Below are 27,032 nucleotides of genomic sequence, written 5' to 3' on the forward strand. Positions count from 1 at the left end.
CCCTTATTTCCCCCACTCCCCTTCCCTTTCTCCATCCCCCTCTCCCCTTTCCCCCTTTTAATACTTGAAAGGTTAGATGTTTTATAAGTTAACTGAGTATGTGTAGGTTGACTTTAAGCCAAGTCTATTGAGAAGAAGATTCAGATGTTTCTCCTCTGCTCCCTTCTTCCCCTCTATTACCATAGGATTTTTTGTACCTCTTAGTGTAATGATTTCTTTTAAGAGGTTTGTTTCATGTGATAGATGGGGAAGACATCAGGAGACTTTAGAACTGTGCCTGTCTTCTCTCTGCCATCTTGGCCAGAAGTCAAGCCTCCACTTTTTGAAGGAATCAGCCATGCCTTCCTGGCCCTATTCTTGATGTATGTTCCCATGTGTTGAAAAAAAAAAGTTATATTCTCTTTCTCTGATTATCCCTTTTCAACTCCCTTTTATGGATTGTTTTTCCAACATTAGAATGTAATGGGGGTGGGTGGGTAGGTGGTGCAGTGGATAGAGCATCGGCCCTGAAGTCAGGAGATCCTGAGTTCAAATCCAGCCTCAGACACTTAATAATTACCTAGCTGTGTTGTCTTGGGCAAGCCACTTAACCCCATTGCCTTGCAAAAAGAAAAAAAGATTGTAATGTTATGGACTATCTTTTCTGTAAGCTTCTATTTGTATGCCCAATGCTTACTACAGTTATCTGGCACATAAGAAATTCTTGTTTTGTTTTTTTATCCCTTAAATCAATGTTTCCCAAAAGAAAAATGAATTTGAGGTTGTCTGAGATTTGAAATAAATCTTTCTTTTTATGGATTATCTTTAAATTTTCCTAAGGAACAATAATCTCTATTAATATCATATCTCAGGAAGATGATAATTGTAAATGCTTGTCATCTTTCACATTAAAGATTTCTCCTTACATAATTGAAATTTCACCAGCCCATAGAGACTCCATCTCTCGAATTTCTATGCCATAAAGACTTAGTTGAAAGATTTTATGAAACCACCTCTACAAAACTGTTTATAATAAATTCTGGAAAAACCAAACCGAAACAACAAAAAATATAGCTAATGATGTTTTCCTACCTTGAATGCTCCTTTTAAAGAATGCTTTACATCCTTCACATGACCACACACCATAGTGATAACCAGAAGCATAATCACTGCAGACAGCACAGAAGTGGGCATGCTTCTTTGAGCCTGGGCTATTGATAATGGGGCTGTTTCCATTGACTTTTCTTTTCATTGACTCTCTAGAGGCAAAGAAAATATTCATTATAAAAAAAAAATCAAAGAAAAAATATTTTTAAAATCAGTAAGACAAATATCACAAAATTTCACTGTCAATTTCCTTGCTCCTTTTTTTTATTCTCTGAAGTTCATTATCACTATTTTTCAGTGATTATTGTGGCAAAAGTTTTAGTTAATCTGAGATATATGTGAACACAAAGAATGGATGAACTCTTGGAACAGTCAAAAAGTCAGTGGGTTTGTGCCAACTGATTCATATTGTGCATATACAGCATTAATAGTCGATATAATTATGGCTTTCCCTATGTCATTTCATAAGGCAGTCGATGAAATAGACAAAGACTAGACAAGTACCTTCTGTATAATAGTTGCAGAATTGGTTTTATTCAAACTAGAGTAAGAGATTATTTTGCTTCAGTTGCTACCATAATTTCAAGGGGAGTAAAAAGAGACTTTTCTACACTCTGAAGTTCACCTCATTAAACCTTTTTAATACTTAGCATTCTTTTAGTAGAGATAAAGTCTTTTAATTAATAACTACAGAGAAGGCTTAAAATAACAATAACCTCAGGAGAGGTAACCTACAGATTTAAATTATGGACAACATAATATATTGAAAAAGAGACCAAAATTTGTAATCAGATACCTGGCTTCAAATTCTAGTTCTGACACTTCCTAGCTATATGAACAAATTAATCTCTTCAAGCCTCAGTTCACTCATCTGAATGACGATAATAATCAGGGGTATGTTGGAGGCAGCTCAAACTGGTTCATGATAAAACCAACCTTTGAGTTTTCAGTGTGAGCATTTACATCTCAAAAATGAACAGATGCTACAAATTAGGACTTGTTGTTGTTGTTGTTGTTGTTGACTATCCAGACTTAAGAAAGTGATGAAAAATATAACAATGCAAATTAAACTTAAAGTATAATAAGTTTTTGTGGGATTTTTCTATTTGGGGAGTTAGTTAAATATTTATCAGCCCACTGCTGATAATAATAACTCCATTGATAATGTCACAGAATTATTGTAAGGAAAGGATTTGACAAAAATCAAAAAGCTACTTAAATTTATTTTTTTATGTATGCAAAATATAAGTTTTTTAAGGAACAGGCAGGGGTTTTTTGTTTTTCTTTTTGTTTTTGTTTTGTTTTTGCTTTATCTTTGTATTCCCTGTAAAATGCCTCACATGTAACTGGCACTCAGTAATTTTAAAAAGTAGAAGTCAGGGGTGTTTAATGAAAAAGATATAAAGAAGCAAGCTCAAGATTCCCATCTAAATCTCTAAATCTCAGTATAGTCATTCCAATGAATCTGAACTTGAAGCATTATCCTTACAATGTTACATTTTTTCATCTATAGCATAGAATAAATAGAAAAAAAAATCACCAAAAATACAATTGAATCTCCCTGTTTTAATATAGAAATGAGGAATTATGGGTATGGTTTCTTGCATATGGCATCAGTTTTTTTTATATATTGTTTAGTTTTGTAGAATTTATTTCCCTTTTTTAAATCATTCCCTTATGTAAGGGATGGTTCTCCAAAAAGGAATGAGGGGGAATATAAATGAAATGAAAAGATAAGGATAAAAATGTATTTTTTTTTAAAAGAGAAATGTGAAATCCTAAAATGAAGAATGAAAAGGCTGTTTTAAATCTCTCACATTTGAATATGATAAATTTCAAAACCCAAAAGAGCAAAAATGCCAGAATTTTTCCTCTATTCATGCTACAAAGGATGACGTTGGATTGTTGACAGTGGCAACCAAAACAAAACAAAATACGTCAGTGAATTAATGATCTCGTTGATTACTTCCTCCACTAAAGCTGAAGGGACACAAACTTCTATTCTTATCCTAAATTTTCCAAAGTGAATTTATCTAAGATAGTAGAGAATTTTACTTTATTTTGTCTTAATAATTTTCATTGAGGACTTTTGGCTTTATACAGTCTCCATTTCTGTATATGCTATTCTCTGCTTTCCTCAGCAAACTAAATTTATATTTACAAATATATAAGTATATCTATATACATATATGTATATAGATATATTTCTATAGCTAAACATCTCTAGATAATGATGGGATATAGCTCTATATCTTATATACACACACAAACTCACATATATATTTTTATAAATACATACACATATTAAAGAGAAGTGAAAAGTAGCAGTTCAACACAATTAAGTAACACATTAACACAGGTCTGGTAAGATATGCAAAGTGCCATACCTATAGACCAACATTTCCAGTGACAGTAGAAGTGTATTTTTAAAATTTTTTTGGGAACAAACTTGATCATTATAATGACAATGATACATTTCTTTTGTGTTGTCATACGTTCTATAATGTTTCATCATTTTCTCAGCTCTTCTGCCTTATTCTGGATAGTCTAACTTCAAAATAAAATGAAAAGAAGGAACTAAGACTTCCATCCTATTTTTGGCTTCTTGGGACAGGACACAAATCAATTCCAGGAGCCTAAGGGAGGGAGGCAAGACTATATTCATGAATGACTTGTAGTTTTGTGATTTTAGTGCTCTTGCTCCACAAGTAAATTAAATATTTCTATTTCCATCCAATTTTCTTCCTTAATTTTATTTCAAACATGTATCTTTATATTGTGGGGGAAAATATTTGTAGCATTGTACATATTGTTTTTCTGCTTTTTATCTCACTTTGTATCAGTTCATCTAAATCTTCCTAAATTTCTCTGGATTCATGTTCATCTTTTCTTATGGTATAATAAAATTCCATCATACTATTACATCATAATTCATTTAGCCATTCTTTAATGAACAGACACCTAATGTGTTTCCAGTTCTTTGCTACTTTAAAAAGTGTTGCTTTGCATATTTTAGGGATCTAAGGAACTCTTTGACTCCTTAGGTCATAGACATTTCTATTTGTATATATGTATAGAATAATATGTCACAGATTTACAGGAAGAATATTTTGTAACTATTGTCCTTACCATGCCAAAATTAGAATTATTTTTACTGTGAGCTAATTGTGTTTACTAGCTAGCTTTTAATAAGAAGGACACTGGTGGGGGTTCATATTCTAAGAGTTTAGAAGTATAATAGGATTACTCCTAGAACAGAAATTTTAACTTTCTAATGTAAATTGGGGGAGGATTCCAGAAGGCATGCTCTACCAACTACACAGGAAACTAGCACAAATAAATAAGAAAAGAAGCCATTCCCCAAAATTTAAGTGGTCAAAAGCTATGAACAAGGATTTCTCAAAAGAAGTTATTGATGTTAAGTCATTTTTTTAGTCATGTTTAACTCTGTGATACCATTTGGGGTTTTCTTGGCAAACATACATTTTCTTCTCCAACTCATTTTACAGATGAGGAAAACTGAGGCCAATAGGGTTAAAGTGATTTGCCATGGGTCATATAGTTAGCAATTTTCTGAATCTACATTTGAACTCTGAACGAAGAATCTTCCGGACTTCAGGTCGAGCACTCTTATTTATTCCTCCACCAAGCAACCATATTCAAAAGAAGAAATGCATGCTATTAATATCCATAAAAATAGAAGTATCTATTTTATTTTTTGTCATTTGGATGCCTTCATTCTAAAAAACAAATTCAAACTATGTTCAACTTGGTTAGATAAAATCTATAGAAATGTCACTTCAACAAGGTAGATGACCATAATAACAAAATTGTGACAGAAATGGAATACATTAAATTCCCTTTTACTTCAGGAAACTTTAGAAAAGTTTCAAAATTTATCTAAACAACCAGATCTCCATCTGTTTTCATAAATAATATATAATTATTTTAGTTCAGAGGTTTATTTGGGGGAAGCCAAAACATTTCCTTCTCTGTCTTCAAGCCAAATATTTCATTGAAGTCATAATGTTACTATAATTGTTGCCATGGAAATAAAGGTTCGTGAATAACGAAGTTGCAATGCTGGGAATATTCAAAGATGTACTCTAGATTTTAGGAAAACATGAAAAATAAAGTTTCAAGATATGTTAAATGTGATTGGCCACTAGAGACTCAAAAATAAAAGATGACTCAATAGGGATGAAAAGCTTTTGAAAACAAAAATCGTGTTATATATTAATGAACATTAGTAATGAAAAAAGAAAAAGGAAGGATGGCAGCCACAGCAAATAAAAAGAAGTTCACCAAAGAGGTCTCATTTCTAAAAGTGCATTAGAATATGGACAAAGATAAAGAAGTATTAGAAATTCTCTAATACTCTAAAAGAACTGAAGTTTTTAAAATGGCAAAAGCAAATAAAAAGGAGTTGGGGGTAAGATTTGCTCAGAACAAGGAAGGGCAAAACCCTTTAGAGAATGTGATATGAAATGGACAATAGAAAAAGGGGGGGAAAGGATCTTAACCCTTAATTTGTTTCCATCTTCTTTATTCAGCTGAATAATCTGTAGTTTGGAAAAGAAGAGTAAACATGATTAAGAATGAATTGAGTGAGATAAAGGATACAGTGGGAACTTTGGTATTTTAAATGAGTTTAGGTGCCTAGAAACATAAGAATCATATCTGGAGGCCTTGAGGAGAATTTATAGACATTATTCAACAACAGGCTAGACTCTACAGGGATGATGGACAACAGGAGAATAAACAGAGCATTGAAAAGGAGAGAATGATCTCATAATTTTCCAAAAGGACTAACACACACACACACACACACACAGATTCTGTTCCTATTTCTGTGTATACATATATATACATAATATACATAATACACATATGTAGATATGTAAATATATGTGCATGTGTATTTGTATGAGTATATATAGACATATACATACACACATACATTGATACATACCTATAGCCATGTATGTGTGTGTGAGTACAGATGCATGAATATGTGTGTATGTATATAGCACATACTTCACAATATACATATTTGTACCAGGTACTACAAAATGTTAACTTTAAAATAAATTCTTTGTGAACTTTAGAGCAACACATACCATTTGGAATTCCTAGATCCCTGTTCTTATGAAGAATCCTGGGTTCAGTCTTCAGAGCTTCTCTCTAATCATTAAATGAACAACTAATATCATTGAAATTCTCAACTAGGGATATTCAGTACCATTCATCCCATAATACTAAAGAAACAAGTTCCCATTAGGCATTTGTACTTACAGGACATTATCAGAAGGCCAAGAAATAAAGAAGAGACCAAAATAAAAGCCTGCTTAACCAAAAAAAAGTTTTTTAGAAATGAACCCACAATAACAATAGAGCATATTATTCCTAATTGTTAACAGAAACAACAAAAGTACTATATCCACTAAACCACCTAGCCACCACATTCAACAAAACAATCCAAGAATTTAAAAAGATTATGGGCTTAATATGAGTCAAAATGATGGCATGATTGGCAAGAAAAGGGAGCAGTAGGAAGATCTCAATGTCAATGTGTTTACAATGATATGAATTTCCTAGTGGTAATCTATTTGACATGTGAATTAATTTTGAAGTGACTATGTGTGAAATATTATTCTAGAGACTGAAGATATGAATACAGAGTCATGTATCATCTGTCCTCCAGGATAATACACTCTATTAATTAGCTGGAGACCCAACCTCCTCTCTCCCTCTACACTTGTGGAATTAACCTTTGATACCATTTCCTGGATTTTCCATGTTTAGAGTTGTATAAGATGTATAAGTTGATCTTATACTTTCATTTTTCTTATCAAAACATATAATCAGTGAAGTGAAATTGTTCCTGGAGACTATCACTAGTCACCAAACTTAGTGTTTCTGCCTTGTATGAACTTGCTTTCCTCAAAAATAAAGAGAAATGTATGTTTTGTTTAATATCATTTTTATGAGCATAATCTTCCCTACTCAAGTGAATTAATAATTGTATTAACTGTATAAGTAAGAATTTTTTTTAGAAAAGGAAAGAGGAAAAAAAACAGTTGAGTAAAACCAACTGAATTAATCAGTATATACATTGCTCTATATCCAAAGTCTTTTACCTCAACAAATTGAAAGCACCTGCTTCCAATCACTGACGCAAAAAAGCATTTAAAAGCAGCTGGCCTCAAAAAGATGCCCAAAATTCTGCCATGTCTGTGCACCAGCTTTCAGTCTTTCCTACATTGTTGTGTGGATACATGACTATTCCTGCCTCCTGTAATCCAGTCTTCCAGTTCTTGCTTCTTGTGTTGGCATGAGTCTAGTCCCTTCTCTTTCAGTTGAGCTGAGGTGCCTGAGCCACCTCACACTGAAGTTGTTTTCTCTCCCACAAGTATCTCTCCTTGCCCATATTATCTCATATCCCTGCTAGATCAATTCCAATAGTTCCTTATTACCTCTAAAATAAAATATGAAATCCTCTTTGATTTTTAAATCTTTTTACAACTCGTTCCTTTCTATCTTTCCAATAATCTATCATTTTGTTTCCCTCTGGTTATGATTACATAATGTCCTTCTTTGTTCCTTTCATACAAAGCTCCTTACCTACCTTTTCACAGACTTAGAGTTCTCTCCCTCCTCATCTTTGCTTGTTGACTTCTTTAATGTCTTAGCTCAAATTGGCAAAAAGACATTCCTGCCTTCCTGCCTTCCTCAGCACAACTCTCCAATAAAAATACCTTCCATGCATACATATTTTATATACATTACTGCTTGAATACCATTTTTCCCCATTTGAAAGTGACCTTAATGACAAGGGTAGGGCTAAATTTTTTTTATATTTAATCTTTTTGTCTTAGTCACACTGTACTAAGTGCTCTGTATACAAATAAGGGGGGTGCGGGGGAACATTTTCTGTCCTTAAGGAGTTTAACTATTGGAGGAAGACAATACACTAAAAGAACCAGAAAAGAGTCAAGGAAAGGATAAGACAGATGTTTAGCAGAATCAAATTCTGAAGGAAAATGGAGTTTCTTGGAAATGCTAAAATTTAAAACTTTGGGAGGAGCTTCCTACTCTACTCTCAAGCAATCCAATTAAAATATGAGGCAAATGAGGACAATCACAAGGTGTAGAATATGAAATTCTGAATCAATCACTTTTTTGTGATGAGAGTTCAGGTGATCCCATTAAATTAGAGAGGGGCCATCTAATTCTACTTCGGATTACATGCTTAAATTAAATAAAAACTCTTATTCTTGTTGACTAACCAACTTCACTACTTCTCAATCATGAAATTTTAATATTTTTATTTTAATCAAGACTTCATGTCTAGAACTATTTTTTGTTTTTATTATGAATTATAACATCATAATGCTTGTCTTTCATTCTTGAAGAAGACCAAGATATCAGAGAGAGATGATGCTATGACAAGTACATGAATTAGATTTGAGTGAGGGGGTGCTATGCTAAGTCACCAGTCTCATTTTCTCCTCCAGAGCCATCTGGGTCCAGTGACCAGGTATGTATCAGGAAGACTGGAGATGGCCCTGAATGTAAGGCAATCATGGTTAAGTAATTTACCCAAGGTCACTCAGCTAGTGTCAGAGGCTGGATTTGAACTCCCGTCCTCCTGATTTCAAGGTCACTGCTCTATTATTCGCTATGTCATCTAGCTGCCCTTATGAATTTTAACATCAACCAACATGAGAAATTCAATATATAGAGCAGAAAAACAGGATTTTATTATTACTGTCAGGGAAAATATAAACAGCTAATGGTTCAGGCAGAAGTATGAAAGAACTGATACTAAAGATGTACTCTGACCCAGAAGAAATTTTAGTGAAATAAAACATTTAAGTATTGCTATGATTACCAGAAGCTAAGGGGAACAAAGACTAAAGGAAACTGATCTTAAGCAACCTAAACAACCTAAGTTGTGAGAGGATGTGCAGAAGCAAGAGAGGTTATATTGGAAATCAAGCTCTCCCAGAGTGGGCTGACCTGCCAAATGAATAAAAGCAATCCAGGATGAGTGCAAAAGAAAGGCACAGTATTATGAGAGGTTATTGGGGGGAACATTCCCCCAGAGCCAGCTGTCTTCCAAAGGAAGTAAGGAAATTCATTTGAGGAGTGAGTGACCTTTTAAAGTGGCAGGAAGATGAGATAATTAGGTATATGTAGATGGGGGCAATAACTCAAGAGAGAAAAGATGAGGTAATTAGGGATATAAGGTAAGGAGTGGTAGTGAAAGACTTAATCCTTTCAGGCTAAGGCTAGGATCTATTGTTTTGTTTATATGGGCTAGTTTTGTGCCTATGGGTGGGGATGGGGGGTGGGTTAAGGATTTACTAGGAGTCCTTGCCATGCTGGGGCAAGGTACTTTACTAAAAGTTCATTGACTTCATCTCATAGCTTGGGCAAGGGGATGGGAGGGGGAGGATTGGTATTAATATGGTCAGTGTAGAGGGAATAGATAATAAAACATTTTTTCTGTCTAATATTTCTCTTATTTCAATATGAAAATGTGAACTTTTTTATATACACTTTTAACAGTACATTACATATTTTATATGATAGTAAAAAATTACCCTTTATGAATTCCCTCATATCCTATTCAATGTATTTTAAACTGTTTTATTAAAACCTTTTTTTGCAATAGTAAATTCATATTTAATTATGTTTGAAAAAAATGTGTCCCATTTTTTCATCTCTATTCCATCATCTCTCAACCATGTGCAGGGAAACTTGTTTCTTGACTGGTTTTTTGAAGTCATGAATTACTTCTTTCAAACTTTTTTTCTTTACATAATTATCATGATGATTGTATAGATTATTCTCCTGGTTCTGCTCACTTCACATCTGCTCATATAAGCCTTCTAAAGTTTTTCTGGAACTTTCTTTTTCATCATTTCTTATGGAACAATAATATTCCATTATATTTATGTCCAAAATGTATTCAGTCTTTTAACTACTGATGTATACTCATTTTCTTCCCAATGCTTTGCTTTAACAAAATATGAGTTTTATAGAAATATATATATTTCTTCTGTCTTTGATTTCATTTGGATATATATCAAGTATTACTAGGTCAAAGAAAAAATACAATTTAGTGAGTTTGAGGACCAAATAGAGGCTCCACCAATAATGGTTTTGTGGGCCTTATTTGTGACAGTCACTATCATTGTCAAAATGATAGACACAAAGTAGAACCTAAAAACTATTTTTATTTCTTTTTTGTTAGTAATACAGTGTTTTCATATAGTTATTGACAACTTGAATTTCTTCCTTGAAAAATTACCAACTCATATATTTTTACCATTTCCCCATTTTAAATGCCTCTTTTTCTTATATATGTGTATCAATTTCATGCAATTCTTGAATATGAGCTCTTTTTCAAAGAAATTTGTTGCAGATTTTTCCCAATTGATTTTCCAAAAATAATTGCATGGATTTTATTTGTATACAAGTATTTCAATTTTATGTGATCAAAATAATTCATTTCACATTTTTGGTAATAATCTCTACCACTTGTTTAGCTAAGTACTTTCCCCTAACTATACTTGTGAATGGCCTATCCTTGCATGTTTCACTAATTTGTCATGTATGTCATGTTATTGTTATGATAGAAATTCTGAGAACAAAGTTATGCACATAATCAATTTGTTAGCTAAGCTAGCAGTGACACAAAATTGCATCCATGTCTTCTCAAAAACCAGGGAGGGCAGAATCTTTTATGGTGATAAACAGGATAACAGAGCAAAATCTTGAGCTATATAGGCATGTCTTTTTCTGATTAACCAGAAAGTAAAAACCCTTTAGCATCAGCTTAATATTAAAATTGTTTGGATAAGCCCCTCTTGAATTTGTTGTTTTCTTGTTGTTCAGTCATGTGGACCTCTTCGTTACCATATTAGGGGATTTTCTTAGCAAAGATATTGGAGTAGTTTGCCATTTCTTTCTCCAGTTCTTTTTGCAAATGAGAAAACTGAGGCAAACAGAGGTAGGTAAATGATTTTCACTTGGTTAATGAGTGTCTAAGGTCAAAGTGAACTGAGCTCTTCTAGATTCTGGTTCCAGTGCTCTATCCAACTCTACCACCAAGTTGCCCCTTCAGAATCTCCCACCCCAATCACCAACAAGACAAATAATTTGAATCACAAGACCAAGTAAAAACAATTCAAATTTGAAATGTCAGTTTAGCTCCTCCCTATTGGAAAATGAGATTAGTTTTCTGTAGTGATGAAGTGATGGGATTAGTCTGCAGGCCATCAGAGTTGTTATTGTAATTTAAATTGTAACTATTTGACCTTTTAGGTTAATCAAGTTTCTTCCAGGAATTCAGGTTACAAGGGTTAGGAGCAGTGAAAGGGAATATTATATCCAGCTTAATTAAATTTTTAAATAGAATTAAAATTAATTTTCAATTTTACATTACTACATTCACTGGAAGCTTCTTTAATTGTATGTAGTTTGAAATGTTGGTCTTGACCTTGGATCATTGGATCATCAATTAAGTAGTAGAAGGAATCTCAGAGATACTTAATTAAATTCCACATTTATTAGATAAGTAAAGTTAGTCCCTGTTAACTTAGTAGAGGTTCAGGGACCTTAATTAATTTGTCCAAGGTTACAACTTGGGAGGGAGCAGGTGAGGCAGAACTGAGCCTCATCTCTTGATTTTGAAGGGTTGAATACCAGATGTATGCACTCAAACCTTCTCAATAATACACAGTTGAGACTCAGCTCTGCCTCACCTGTTGCTCTCCCATTGAATGTCCCAGATAATGTAGTAAATGTCAGTTGGTCTTTGAACTCAAGTTTTCTACCTCCAGATTAGTATAGTTTCCATTAGTATGACTTCCTTCTTTGTTATGCTGCTTTTTAGTTTTCCAGCAATTTTTTCTTCAATTCTGAAGGCTAGGTGGCAAAATGTTTAGAGTTGTGTGTGGGTCTGGAGTTAGGAAGAACTGAATCAAAAAATCTAGCCTCAGACACTTAATAATTCTGACCTTAGGTAAGTCACTTAACTTCTATTTGCTTTAATCCATTGGAGAAGGAAATGATCCAGTAAGATGCAGTATCTTTTCCCAAGAAACCCCAAAGAATAGTGTTGATGTACTATGTAAAGGGAGTGTGTGTGTGTGTGGGGGGGGACCACAAAGAGTTGGACACACTGGATGACAAAAAAAATGCTATTATGTTCATTAGCTCATGAATTTTGTTTCTATACTTCTACCACCACCACTTCCCACCCCCACTTTTCTATTTTTTAATCAGTACCAAGTAATTTGGAAGAATATGGTTGTGGAGTACATGTTTAGATACTTTATGTCTTTTCTTCTTTTTCATTCATTTATTTATTTATTTATCTGTTCATTTATTTATTTTTTTTAGGTTTTTGCCAGGCAAATGGGGTTAAGTGGCTTGCCCAAGGCCACACAACTAGGTAATTATTAAGTGTCTAAGACTGGATTTGAACCCAGGTACTCCTGACTCCAAGGCCAGTGCTTTATCCACTATGCCACTTAGCTGCCCCTCTTCTTTTTTTAAAAATAATATTGCTCTTGTAATTCTTGATTATTTGATGCTCCAGGTGAATTTTATTATTTTTTCCAGCTCTATAAACTAACCCTTTGTATTTTAGAATAACATGATACAAAATTTGTAAATTAATTTATGCCATATTGCTCTTACTATCTCATTAAAATGGGCCAATCATGAACTATTAGTAGCTCTCCAAATATTTAATTCTTCCTTTATTGCTGACTTTGTATGATATGTATTACTCCTGAGTGTCTTATAGGTGTACTCTGGATCTGGTGTTTTTACTAGTCTTTCCTTCATTCCTTCCTTAATGCTGTCCAGGACCCAAAATATTTAAACAGTTAAACTTCATTATACTATGAAATTTATGGTATGGAATTTCACAGTACAAACTATATATATAGCTGGGGTGTGTGATAAGGCTCTTCTTTTTATGCATTACTTTGGCAAAGGTTAAAGGCACTGATTTTCAAGTGCTCCTACTTTTCTTTCCATTTGACTTTTTCAGGTCCTCAGTAGCCTTGATCCTGAGATCTCCTAGTATTATAATTCTTCTGGTTGTTTTATCTGACTTTCTACTTGCCATCTTTGTTCTTTAGTTGCTTCATTCATGTTTGACTCTTTTTTTTAAGGTTTTCGCAAGGCCGTGGGGTTAAATGGCTTGCCCAAGGCCACAAAGCTAGGTAATTATTAAGTGTCTGAGGTCAGATTTGAACTCAGGTACTCCTGACTCCAGGGCCAGTGTTCTATCCACTGTACCACCTAGCCACCCCCCCTTCTTTTCTTTCTGATTTTTGTAGCATGGGAGAAGGAAAACCTGGATTCAAGACTCGGATTTGTCTCTCTTACTGTCTACATTACCTTAAGGAAGTCATTCTCGATTGCCTGGGGTGAAGATGAAGCTGTCAAATTAGATAATCTGTAAATTGCCTTCCAAGTATAAGATTCTATGATAAAAGCTCCATAGAGGCTGTTCTCTGGGCTCTTGAACTTGGATCAACATCAAAAGTTTAATCTCCGTCTCTTTTTTCCCCATCTGTCAGGATATTTTAGTATCTATACTATTCAAGCTGTTTTTTTAAATTTATTTTTTAGTAGCATTATAAGTACCTGTGCAGTTGGGAGATCTCATCCTCAATTTTCTGTTCAGTTTTTCTATATTTATGTATTTTAAAGAAATATCCTTTACCTTTCCACAGAGAAAATTTGAGTAACACCAAATATCTGTCCTACCTTAAGGGTACTCACCACACATCATATATGTGTATATATGTATATATATATATATATATATATATATATATATATATTTAAAGATTGATTCTTATAGATTTTCATTAAATATTTTGAAATGCTCAATATATCACATTTAAAATTAATTAAGATTTTTGAGTCCCTTCTCCCTTTTCCTGTTGAATTTACCCCTGGGAATTCATAACTTAGATTTTGAATTTGAAGGGACCTTAGAGATCATTTAGTCTAACTTTCTCTTTATAGATGAGGAATGATTATGTTTAACAGCTGCAAGGGCGTTGACTTAGGAATCCCAAGTGACTTTCATTTGGGCAGTTATAGAGGAATAGTTCTAACCCAGACAATGAATACTTGTTTGTTCTTTGATTTCTTTGTATTTTGTTTGATAATTTTAGATGATGTAATTAGTAATAGTACTATATTTCCCCATGAATAGGACACACCCTTTTTTGAAAAATGTGGGGTCTAAAAACTGGGAGTGTCTTAGAGTGGTTGTAGATTTTTTACTTGCATTTCCCACTTTTTTGAGTTTTTTGTCTTTGTGCTCATTGTTTCACATTTTTACCTGTATATTAGGTTATATTTTACCATGTTCTTCCCAGAAATGGCTCAGAAAAGGAATAGACTAAGCATTTCAATACGCACCAGACTTGCCTGAAAGATGCCTCAAAGCTATGAGCAGAAGGTCCTTGAATTTCATGAATAAAACTTGAGTTCATTAATTTTATGTCATACTTTTTTTTAATTTCAGCCCCCCAAATTAAGGTGTCTTATACATGGAGAAATTTGGTAACTACCAAGAACTTTTTCTTACTGATAGGTAAGTCACAGCAATGGATTCTCCTTTTTTGCAGTTACTTTTTCTTTTCGGTATTGTCCATGTTCATGTTCATACAAATGTATTAGTTCATATTAGGAGATCTTTGTTTCATACAATATGATTTAATTCTTACTCTATTTTCTTAATAGAGCTTCACTATATTAGCAAGTTATTTTTTGTCCAGAATGTTTATTTATTTACTGGCATTTAGAGAGAGGCAATGACTACATAATATCTGAAGTATCAAATCAAGTGGAACAATATAGGAGAATTCTCAGTTTGTGTGTAAGGCAGGCAGTAATCATGTTGAGAATGACAAGAATCTCTGATGTTGGGGGAGGGGGAAGGTGAATGACCCCAAAATTATCAATTAGACATGATTATACAGAGCATTAGATTTTCACTGGCTAGTTCCATATACCTGTTATCTAGGCAAGTTGCTATTATAGTCATGAATACACAAGATATACTCCAAGGGGAATGTCAAGACTTTTCCAACAAGGAACTCGCTGTACCTTTCCTTTCACTTGCTCATTCACATTAATAAGTATTTCTTTTTTTTAGGTTTATTTATTTATTTTTTTGCAAGGCAAATGGGGTTAAGTAGCTTGCCCAAGGTTACATAGATTGGTAATTATTAAGTGTCTGAGGGTGGATTTGAACTCAGGTACTCCTGACTCCAGGGCCAGTGCTCTATCCACTGTTCCACCTAGCCACCCCTTAATAAGTATTTCTTAATCATTTGCATTATTTAAGGCATGGTGTTAAGCATCGGGGTTACAAGAACAAAAAATGAAATAGCTCCTTACATCAAGAAATTTACATTTTAATGGAGAAGGAAACAAGTACACCTATCAATATATATGAAATAAATTGTTATTTAGTTGTTTCAGTCATCTCCAACTCTGTGTGACTCCATTTGGGATTTTCCTGGGAAACATCCTAGAATGATTTGCCATTTCCTTCTTAAACTCATTTTATAAATGAAGAAACTGAGATAAACAGGATAAAGTGACCTGGCCAGGATTACTCAATTTATCAGCATCTGAGGCCAAATTTAAACTAGTCTTCCTGCCTCCAGGACTGCTGCCTGGGCAGCTACCTGCCTTACAGAATATACATATGCATATATACATATATACATATATATATACATTACATACAGAATATAACTGCAATGTGAAAATATATATGAATATATAAAACATGAATATAGGGTAGATATGGAGGAGAGAGGGAATAGGAGAAAGAAGGATCAGGAAAAACATTTTTTTTGTCTTGCTCTCTGTCTTGTTCTGTTTTTGTATCCATCTTATTTATTCTCAAATATACAATCATAATTGACCAATTATGAGATCAAATACTAGATATCTGTGTTTCTTTCAGTGGTTTATGAATATTGTTTGAATGCAAATACTGGGAAAGCATTTCTCACTGCAGTGTTCACATTTCTTTTCTCTCTCCACTGTGTTCTTAATTTTGCTAGCACAATGATGTCAGATGCCTGGGAGGAGAAATTTTGGCTAAGCCTAAAAAACAGAACTCAGATAGAGGTCAAGAACTCAGACCAACTCTTCAGAGCAATAAGAAGTCATAATCTAGGACAGTGGTCTCAGTAATAAGCATGGAGTGCCAGAAAAGAAATCATGTACATAGAACAGCATAAATAGAATATATATTGTGATTGTGATTAAACCAGGTTCCCTTGGGGCAGCTAGGTGGTGAAGTAATTGGAATGCTGGACCTGGGTTCGGAAAGACCTGAGTTCAAATCTGTACCAGGCATTGGATGAGCACTTAACACTGTTTGCCTTACTTTCTTTACCTGTAAAATAAACTGGAGAAAGAAAGAGCAAACCATTCTAGTATCTTTGCCAAGAAAAGCCCAAATAGGGGATCACAAAAAGTTGGACACAACTGAAATAACTTAATAAAAAACCCCCAATTACTCTCTAAGTTAAAAACAGATCTCAGGCTCTAGTAGCCATAAGCTTGATAGTGGCAGCACGTAAATGTGCCTGGCTGGTGTAGAGGAATGAGAGGGTAAAGATGCAAGTCTTTCTTAATTTTTGCCATAAATTAAATCCATGAGTAAGTTTTGGATTCTTTAGGAAACTGATGAGAGTCTAAGAGCACCCTTCTCTATTAAATCCCAGAATGCAGCTTAGTGACATAGGGAACATGAATCGAGCTCCCCCACCCTGCATGAGGATGAAGTGCCAAAAAATTGGGCTCATGAACTTAGAGCTTTTGAAGACACACATGTATGATATTGGCATCTTTTCAGTGAATGCATATGGTCTTCATCACATTGAAAGATAAATACATCCCGAGGATGGATCAAACATGCTCCAGTTCACAGAATGGTTGCCTTGAAATTCTGGTCTGCCTTTTGCCTGGTATACAAGTTTCTATAATATCTAGCATGATCAACATATTAGAGCAGCTGGTGTGTCTTCACATGTTTCTGGTGCTCATACAACCTTCTACTTTCACCCTCCCAATAGGTTAGCTGTTCTTATCTACTTGAAGAAATGATTTATTGTTGCCAAATTTGGGAGAGAGAGGGAATAGGGGATTCACAGGTGAAAAAACCAATGTAAGAGTCTATCTTTAATGCTAGAATAGCTCTATTGTCAATGTCAATAGTAATGTTTACAGCTAACTTGTCTATTAAATTTCCATTTATATTTTTTCTATAATGAATTTGCTACTAGTGATCTGGAGTTGAGAAAGTCCAGATCAGTTAATAACTGCTTCCTGCTGTGTTTTGACACCATTTGACCCTGAGTCAACAAAGGTTTCTTCTGTATTATGGCTGTGACATTGCAGCTTGACAATATTAATTGAATATTTCCCCTTAGAAGTTGAACCATTTACACAGAAGCCATAATTATGTGTACTTCCCAAAGGTCAAGAGTTAATTGCCAGGCAACAGCTTCCTACCAGGCTATGGTGAATTTGGGTATCAGAAAACTCAATAATTTATTTGAATCAATAAGTCTAATGTTCATAAAGAGGGAGGAAAAATGGTTAAATGGGTGAAGGAGTAAGGAGGGAAATGCCATTATCTCAGAGGTCAGGTTTGTTTGCTCAGAGATCAGCTTTGAATTTTAGTTAGCCAAGGGTGTTTACTAATAAACTATGCAAACATATAAGCTAGTAGAAGCAGAGACACTGTGGCTAGATGGTTTGTTTCCAAAATATTGGCACAAATTGCAAAAGCCATTCATTTTTATGACTATCTTGGGTAAAAGGCATGATCATTAAGTGTACCAAATATTAGGCTGCTTTCCTTACTCTACTCAAATCCAAGGATTTCACATCACAGAGATTCAAAGGCATAAAAAATAGGCAAAACTATTCATGAGCAAAATGGGGGAAGGAAATTCCAAAAGGAGTGTGTGAATTTAATGCTTAGAAAAAAAGTAAGCCAATAATATGTGAAAGGGTCTATGAATTTCAGGCTTTTAAGATAGTATGTGCTGGCCTCTTTCAAACAGCCTTCCCTTTGTCCTTAGCTCCAGATCTAATCTACCCCTTACCATGGCCCTAAGGTCTCTCTTGAAAACAGTCAATTAACTATTGCAAACTACTGATCTTATGCTATCTACAGTATGTCCCAAAAGTCTTGATGCAATTTTTAGCTTCAGAAGCTAAAATCTACACCAAGACTTTTGGACCATGTTGTATCTATGGAGATGGGGGAATGTGGAAGATAAATTCAGTTTTACCATGATGTAAGAAAGACAAGACTAAAAAGTTGGACAAATTTAGCTCTATATAATTTTCTCTTCACACTGGAACTCTTGTTTCCTAGTTGGCCTGGCTTTTACCCTCTCTTTGTCCAAATTTTCTCACATTTCTATTGGGAGTACCAGACAATCATTATACTGAAATGCTAGCTCATCTATGATTTTATGCTACATTCAATTTCTCCTCAGCATCCCCCCCCCCAAATACTGGTCTATTAGAATGCTAAAATCAAAAAAGTAGAATTGTTTGAGGACTTTGTATAAATGTTGTTACCCCTTCATGCTTTTCTACTACAAAAGCTCTCATCAGCAACAATGTGTTAGAGGTCTATAATCTTTGCCAAACTGGCAAAGGTTGAGTTTGTGAATTAATAATATTTTGAGTGTGAATAAGAAAATGAAGTTTTCTTTTAAGTAAGTTCTCTCGAGCCTGTATGAGGATGTGCCTTCCTCATGAATTTACCTCCCCCCACCCCCAGACATTCCATAGGTGATTTGGCCACATCCCAAAGACTCCAGGAGCCAGCCACTCCTTGGAATACACAGGTAGTACTGGGGAGAACTGGCTATTCTCACAGTATTGACCTTATTAAAAGTAAAATCTTCCGGCCCCCTATGGCATTTCCTTGAATTCTTCAAACTGCTAGACTTGTAGGCTTTTCCCATATTTCTGTCAAAGGAACTCAGGAATCCCTCCTAACTAAATTAGCATTTAGCCTTCTTTGTCCTCATATTACTGTTAAAGGAACTCCCTCCCAACTAAGGGAATCCCTCTCAACTAAATTAGCAACTAGCCTTCTTTGTTCTCCACTGATAAATACTCTGAGGCTCCAAGCATTGGGGGGAATCTCACTCATGGAGAGTTGATTCTGCCTGGGGCTTTTCTTTCTCTATTTCTTTTCTTTCTCTCTCTTTCTTTCTTCCTTCCTTCCTTCCTTCCTTCCTTCCTTCCTTCCTTCCTTCCTTCCCCAAACCGGGACTTAACAGAAAGGCTGGAAAAGAACATGGGATACCCCCAGCCACGGACTGTTCAGAGTTGGTGCTCCCCTGAATTGATGATGTTATCTTTATCTTTTTCTTCTACTTTGATTATAGTATTACTAACCCATTGTCTTTAATGTATTAGTTGCTGTATTGGATGTTATTGTAATCAATCTATTCCTTGTGTTGTGTAATTAAAATACTTTCATTCTCACAAGTGTCAGCAAGAGTGTCATTTGCAGGAAGGAATCAGAACCTCATTTAAAATCACAATACACAGTGTTATCTTATTGCTTCACTGGTGAGCAAAGTGATTGGAGTCCCTCCCTTAGCCACCATGCTCAGATAACTTATTTCACAACAAACAACTGATGATTTGTTAGTGTTAAACTTTTAGGCAGTTCACTGCAATGGAGAAACAAATGGGTTACTTTGTAAATCTGTCCTTTGGATTTTTTGCATGGATATGCTAGCAACCAGATCAATCCAATTAAATATCTGACTTTAATCTGGCATTCTGATTCTATTTAAAAAAATGCTCACAAACTACATATGTTAAAAGTAACTTAGGTCAAAGACTATGTACTTAAAATGTTTTAGGAGTTATAAATATATTGTTTAAGTTCATGAGTTTCTTTAAGTAGCAATATTTGAAACAAATAAAGTCTATTCTCTACTCAAGTTCATACATAATTTTTTACTGAATTAAAACTCAGTGAAGCCATAGCAAACTATAATTCAAAGGACTTGGCTCTTTTGGAATTTTTCTTAGACATTTTGTTTTGCAGAAAAGAGACTCTGATTTTATAATTAGGTCACATTGCATCTAAAATAGTTTTATTTGAAAGATGGAGACTGACCACACTATAGGTCCAGACCAGACTGATCAGAAGTATTCAGAACACAGAGTACATAATCAGGTTTCTGTTCTACTAAAGCTGTTTCCTTATAATCAGGGCTATTCTGGGTTCCATGAATTCTGTGTTCTGAACTAAACTTGAGAGTTCTTTGGGTCAAATATGGCCTCAGTCTAACTTCCCTTCTCTAAGGAGAACACTTAAACCCTTTGGAGCATTTAATGCAAAGACTCAAAGGGCCTCTCCAACATCAAATAGCTTTAATAAAACAATATGCTGATGAGTTAATGTATAGGAATTGGAAACATATGCCCTTGAAGTACACACAATTTATAAATTAAGTGTGTTTGCATTTGTAAAAGACTTGGGGGATGATTTTTTGGTTTTGAAAAATAAATGCAATCATTTGGAAATTACTATTCTGTCACTGAATATTTGACCAACTTAAAATATGACCAGGTTTTCACATCATTGCCCACAAAATATAATAATAGGATTGTGTAGATGACCCTTCTTAAAGAGAATAAGCCAGATAGATTGTATGCTATTTACTGATCTAATGACCAATTTTTTCCAAAGATCATCTTTTAAAATTTTATTATTATCATCAGTATTATTTTTAGCAATGTCATAAATTTCCTTGGTTTAATTTTTCTTTTCTGAAATTACAAGTTTTGGTTCTTTGTGAAGCAGCAGAGTACATTGGGAAGACTACTGAACTTGAAATGACAGGAGCTGTTTCAATTCCACATCTTCTATTTACTACCTATAGGACCTTGGCCAAATCACTTCCTGTAATCTTTGTGCCTAAATTTCCTAATCTATAAAAATGAAAGGGCTAGACTGTCTCTAAATTCCTTCTTTAGATCTTTCTCATTTAGGTCTAGGATCCTATGAGTTACTGGGGTTTTTTTTAACCTAGAAGACTCAGGAAGGGGAAGGAAACAAACATTTTAAAAGTGCTTTGAACCAGATGCTATTAAACTCTTTACAAATATTTCATTTGAAAGAACAAGTCTATCAGATATGATTAGCAGTATAATATTTTAATGGTAATAGACATGATAAAATATGTAAAAGTAGTATATGTTATTAATATATTAACATTAATAATAGTAATAATACTAGTGATGCAATAAAATATATAACCTGGATACTAATATATGTCATCTGAGAATCTTCAGGTGCGCATTTTATATGTTCAGATGGTATTGGATTTCTTTTTCACTTCTAGGTCACATCACATAAGAGAAAATGTAATTAATAGATGAAATTGCCTCATATAACACAATAATATAATGAAGCAATTTTATCTAATAGAAAAATTCTGAATTTGTAGTTAAAGGGTCTATATTTGAATTACAGTTCTACTATGTACTATCAGTATAATTGTGGGTTAAAATTTTATTTTTTTTACTTCACTGGACCTAACTTTCCTGATGAATAAAATTAATATTCTAGAATACAGATTATTACTAAGTTTTTCTATCCTCTAAATATATGTCCCCATAAATAGAATTTTATTTTTCCATTTAAGGCCACTGGCAAAAAGGAAGACCAGATGAACAAAAATGAATTTACTACTTAAATGACATACTGGTACTAAACCTAATTTGTTAATGTCTTCCCATTTTATGTAATTTTTGTCCACAAAATTTATTAAATCTTCAGCAAGTTTTGTCCAGTTTTAGAGGACCTCCATCAAATTTTCAAATTTGTACAGATCAGCGTAGTACTCAGTTTTTTCCCGTCTATTATCCCTTGATTTTGCTAAGTAGTCATGGAGTTTTCTTTTCTGCCAATATAGGCTCTTGAGAATGATTTTTAAATTTTCATTTATATTATATAACCCATCACTGGAAATATATATTATATATATATATATATTGTGCCCCAATACATTTCTCCATTGATACAATGTTGAATTTTTGGAAATCATAGAATTCTATGATTTGCAACTAAATGACATTACAGAGTTTAAAAAGTGATCAATCTGAAATATTTTACCTATACACATATGTACATGAGAATAGATATATAAAAAGATTTACTTAATTAGAATAATAACATATTTAGGTAACATGTTAAGAATAAATTTATTATGTTAAATATAATTGCAGAGGAGAGTAAAAAGGATAAAGAAAACAGAAAGAAAAAGCAGAAAAGATGGAACTTGGGTATTTATCAAATCCTTAAAAGACATGGATTTAATGCCTTTGTCACTTCTACTGGGTTTTTTGGAGGGGAGGAAATGCATCCCTTTAGATATTTAAGAATAAACATCAAATTTTCTTACAATTACAATTCCTATCCAAGATTTAGAATCAAAGACATTCCTGAAAATCTCAATCCCTTTGCCCTGCCTTTTTTTTAAGGGGGAAAATTCTTAACTTTCAAATCTGGAAAAAAACATTGCATAGCATTTTGGAATGTATTATATTGTAATAGACATTAAAAGAAACTGCCACATAAACTTATAAAAGTAATGAGCAAAATCATAAAGCCATTAACATTTAACAAAATAGAAAAAAATAACATTAAAAAATGTATTTTCCTTCTGTGTTCTTTTTGAGATCTTATGTGCTGTTAACCTTGGATCTTTATTCCTTCTTCCTGTCTTTCTTCCCTCTTTTATTCAATTTCAGAAATGTAGCTTTGGTCAATATATATACATATATACATATATATATATATGCGTACTAATATATTGATAATTTATATACTTGTTCTGTTAATCTTGATTTTTATCACTGGGCATATTTTTCCACAGAATCATTGTATGTTTCATAGATATCATTTTTATAGCACCATAATATTCCATTACAGGAATATAAACAATATAAACAATGTGTTTAGTCATTACTCAATTCCTGGAAGGGCAGTTAGGTGGAGCAGTAGATAGAGTACTGATTTTGGAGTCAGGATGGGAGATTGAAACCAACTTCAGACACTTGACACTAGGCTGTGTGATCTTAGGTTAAATCACTTAAACCTAATTGCCAGGCATCCAGGTCATCTCCAGTCATCCTGATCCATATCTTGCTACTGGACACAGATGACTCTGGAGGAGAAAGTATGACTTATTGAATTCCTCCCCCTCCTAAAAATCCAATTCATGTGCTTCTCATTCATCACCTCCCTGATATCTTAGTCTTCTTTAAGAATGAAGGACAAATTACATCAATTGCTGAACATACAGATTATTTCCGTTTTCTGTTATTATAAATATAGCATCTCTGAATACTTTTTGTGCAGATATTTTTCCCTCCTCACATTTTTTTGGAGTCCTCTCTAGGAGAGAAAAGAGCCTTGAGTCCTCTTCTGGAAATGAAAAACAGGCACTTCTGGAACCAGGATTAGCCTGAAGCCCAATTCATTGAATATGCCTAATCTGACTTATTTGTATTAGGGTTTAGGTTTCCCATTTCTGCACTGCTTGCTAGAATAAAATCTTGGCAATAGAATTGCTAGTAAGAAAGCTAATAATCAATTTAATTCAATTCAACAATTATTTTTAGATTAAGACATTTAACTCTGCCTCAGTTCTTCAGTCTGTAAAATGAATGGAAGAAGTAAATGATAAATTGCTCTAAAGAAAAACCCAGATGGGGGGCAGCTAGGTGGCATAGTGGATAAAGCACCGGCCTTGGAGTCAGGAGTACCTGGGTTCAAATCCGGTCTCATACACTTAATAATTACCTAGCTGTGTGGCCTTGGGCAAGCCACTTAACCCCATTTGCCTTGCAAAAACCTAAAGAAAAAAAGAAAAAAGAAAAAAGAAAAAAAAAAGAAAAACCCAAATGGGTTCATGAAAAGTCAAACATGTGTCTGAAAAATGGCTCAACATTATGTGTAAAAGTCTGTGCAAGATGCTAAGAAAGAAATAGAAAAAAAAAAGAAAATAATACTTTCCTAAAAGGTCTTAATATTTTACTTGATCAGTTTTTTAAGTTTAATTTTTACTACATGCTGCCATGTTATTTTTCAGAATGCTTGTATCCATATATTATCCCTCTTATGAGTGCCTCTTAGTCCTACCATTTTTAAATTTAATTTTATTACTATTGATGAAGTGGATGGAGGATGAAATTGGGAATCAGAAAGAACTGAATTAAAATCCTCTTAGACACTTCTTAGTTATGTGATCCTGGGCACATCTCCTTGTGTTTCAGGTTCTTTATTTTTTTTAAAGTGGGGTGGCATCTAACCAATGGGTAGCTAGGTGTTGCAGTGGACGGAGCACTGGTTTTGGAATTAGAAAAACTCACCTTCATGAATTCAAATCTGACCTCAGACACTAGCTATGTTACTTTAGACAAGTCACTTAATCCTGTTTGCCTCATTTCTTATCTGGAAACTAAGCTGGAGAAGGAAATGGCAAACTGCTCTAGTATGTTTGCCAGCAAACAAGCCAATGAACAAAAATCACAAAATCTGGTCACAGAGAAGTTGGACACACCTTAAAATGACTGGACAACAACAACAAAAGCACCAGTTCTACAGGTTGTAAGGATCAAATGACTTAAAGGATGGAAAGTGCTTTGTAAACCTTTTTGTTCTATATCTTTGCTAGCTATTACCATCACTGGTAGTCTATAATTCTTAATTTGTTTTGCTACTTTTACCTCTCCTGCTATTTAAAATAAACATTCCCACCTTGCCTTGATAATTGAAGTCTATTTTACAAAGGAATAAAAAGGTATCTCATGTAGGAATATCTCTATTTTAAAGTGCTTCAGAATAGTGCTAAGGATTATTAAAAGTCCTGTAGCATTTTTGCAACCTAGGACATAGGGCATAAGTCGTATTTCAAAACACAATAGAAATAGAAGTTCATAGGTTTATAGAATAAGAGTTGGAAAGGATCTTAGAGTTCATTGAGGTTAATCTCTTTGTTTTAAAGAAGAAAAAGCTGTGACCCAGGCAAGTGAAAAAGAACTGCTCAAAATCACACAGTCAGTGCAATGTTATTACTAGGATTAACATTCATATTCTTGACTCAAATACATTACTTGGCTTCCAATTTGCATCAGTCATAACATTTGTAACTCATAGATCCATGACAATAGGCCACTAAGCTAGCTCTAGTTATCTCCTAGCTTAGCTATCACACAGGTGACAATATTTTAGATTCCAGGCTACTATCATGTCAAGCATGTACTATGACTTCAAAAAGATATGAAATAATGCCCTGTTCAATTTGTAACAATTTTGACTTACTGTTCATTTAGTTAATGAATATTTGCTGAGTATTTATTATGTGCTGGGAATTCTGCTAATCCTTTAGAAAAAAAAGAAAAAAGGCAAAAAAGGTTCTTTAGGAGCTTATGTCTTATTCTGTTCCTTTATAGAAAAAAAAACAAAACCTTACTTTAAAGTATATGATCCTGCCCTTTGACTTTAGATATCAACCCTTTCTTTGGTTTTCCTCTATTCTTTAAATATTACCTGGCTATGTGTATTTTTTCTTTTGAATTTGACTGATCAAAAATAAATTTTAAAAAATTGACTGATTTTTGTTAATCTTTCCTAAAGACTTTAATCACTACTCATTCACAGAATGATAGAAATAGATGATCAAAGCTGAAATGTAGGGGCAGCTAGGTGATGCAGTAAATGTAGTACTGGCCCTGGAGTCAGGAAGTCTTGAGTTCAAATCCAACTTCAGACATTTAATAATTGTCTAGCTATGTGACCTTGGGCAAGTTACTTAACCACATTACCTTAAAGAAAAAATAGAATAAAGCTGAAATGTAATTATAAATAATTTAGTCCAAATTCATCACTGAAATTAAGTTTCAAATAAATTAAATCATGAATCCAAAAGTCATATGGCAAGTCTCTTGCCTCCTAGATTAGTTATTTCATTATACCATGAGACCAGGTGGCATAGTTGATATAGTGCTGGGCTTGTGACCTAAGATACTTAGTAGCTGTGTGAACCTGGTTAGGTAATTTAACCATGTTTGCCTCAGTTTCCTCATCTGTAAAATGAAATGAAGGAGGAAATGGCAAGTCTCTGCCAAGAAAACTCAAAAAGGAGTCATGAGTCAGATATGATTAAAGAACAAATATTTCTAATTTTTTTAAACATGCTTCAATATCTTTCTTGTTTATTTTCCTATTTCACTCTCTGAATTCTGTCTCTGAACTTTTTTTGACTTTAGAGACTTGGAGAAATACATTTGAACTTCTTCCAGGGCATAACATCCTCCCCTCAGACAGCAAGTCTCATTTTGACTTATGCTTCCTTAATATTTGTTCCTGGCATTTGAAGCCTATCTGAAACAGAGGTTAATCTTTGGTGTGATGACAACAGTTACCTGGAAAGCATGTCATTGCTATATAAAAGAAATATGATGGTTATCACGGGATTATGAAATTATTGCAAAATTTATTAATTTCTGTCAATATTACCAACTTCCATTCATCAAATGAAGTTTCTGACTGTTGATTAATTGATTATGTATTTAAATGAAGGGGTATGGCTAATTCAAAAGATCAGATAGGCAATGTAAATATATTTCCAAAAGATAATTTTGAACCAACATTTCTTGTCCATTATTTAGTTTGGAAGGTTTTCATTTTAATAACTTTGACTTTATACCTGAACTCAGTTGTAGAATGGCCTAGAGATCAGAATTTGGACTAAGGACTTAATCTTGAATGTTAGCCCCTTGCCCTTTATAACCCTCTGATTTTCCAGTTCCATGAT

General features: G+C 33.7%; 1 pseudogene; it reads right to left on the reverse strand.

Annotated features, from left to right (window-relative positions):
* LOC141522918 (estrogen receptor beta-like) overlaps positions 1-13,526 on the reverse strand; it is a 37,411-nt pseudogene extending 23,885 nt beyond the window's left edge.
* Positions 13,527-27,032: the final 13,506 nt, after the last annotated feature.

The sequence above is a fragment of the Macrotis lagotis genome, chromosome 4 (genome assembly GCF_037893015.1).
Source record: "Macrotis lagotis isolate mMagLag1 chromosome 4, bilby.v1.9.chrom.fasta, whole genome shotgun sequence".
NCBI lineage: Eukaryota > Metazoa > Chordata > Mammalia > Peramelemorphia > Peramelidae > Macrotis > Macrotis lagotis.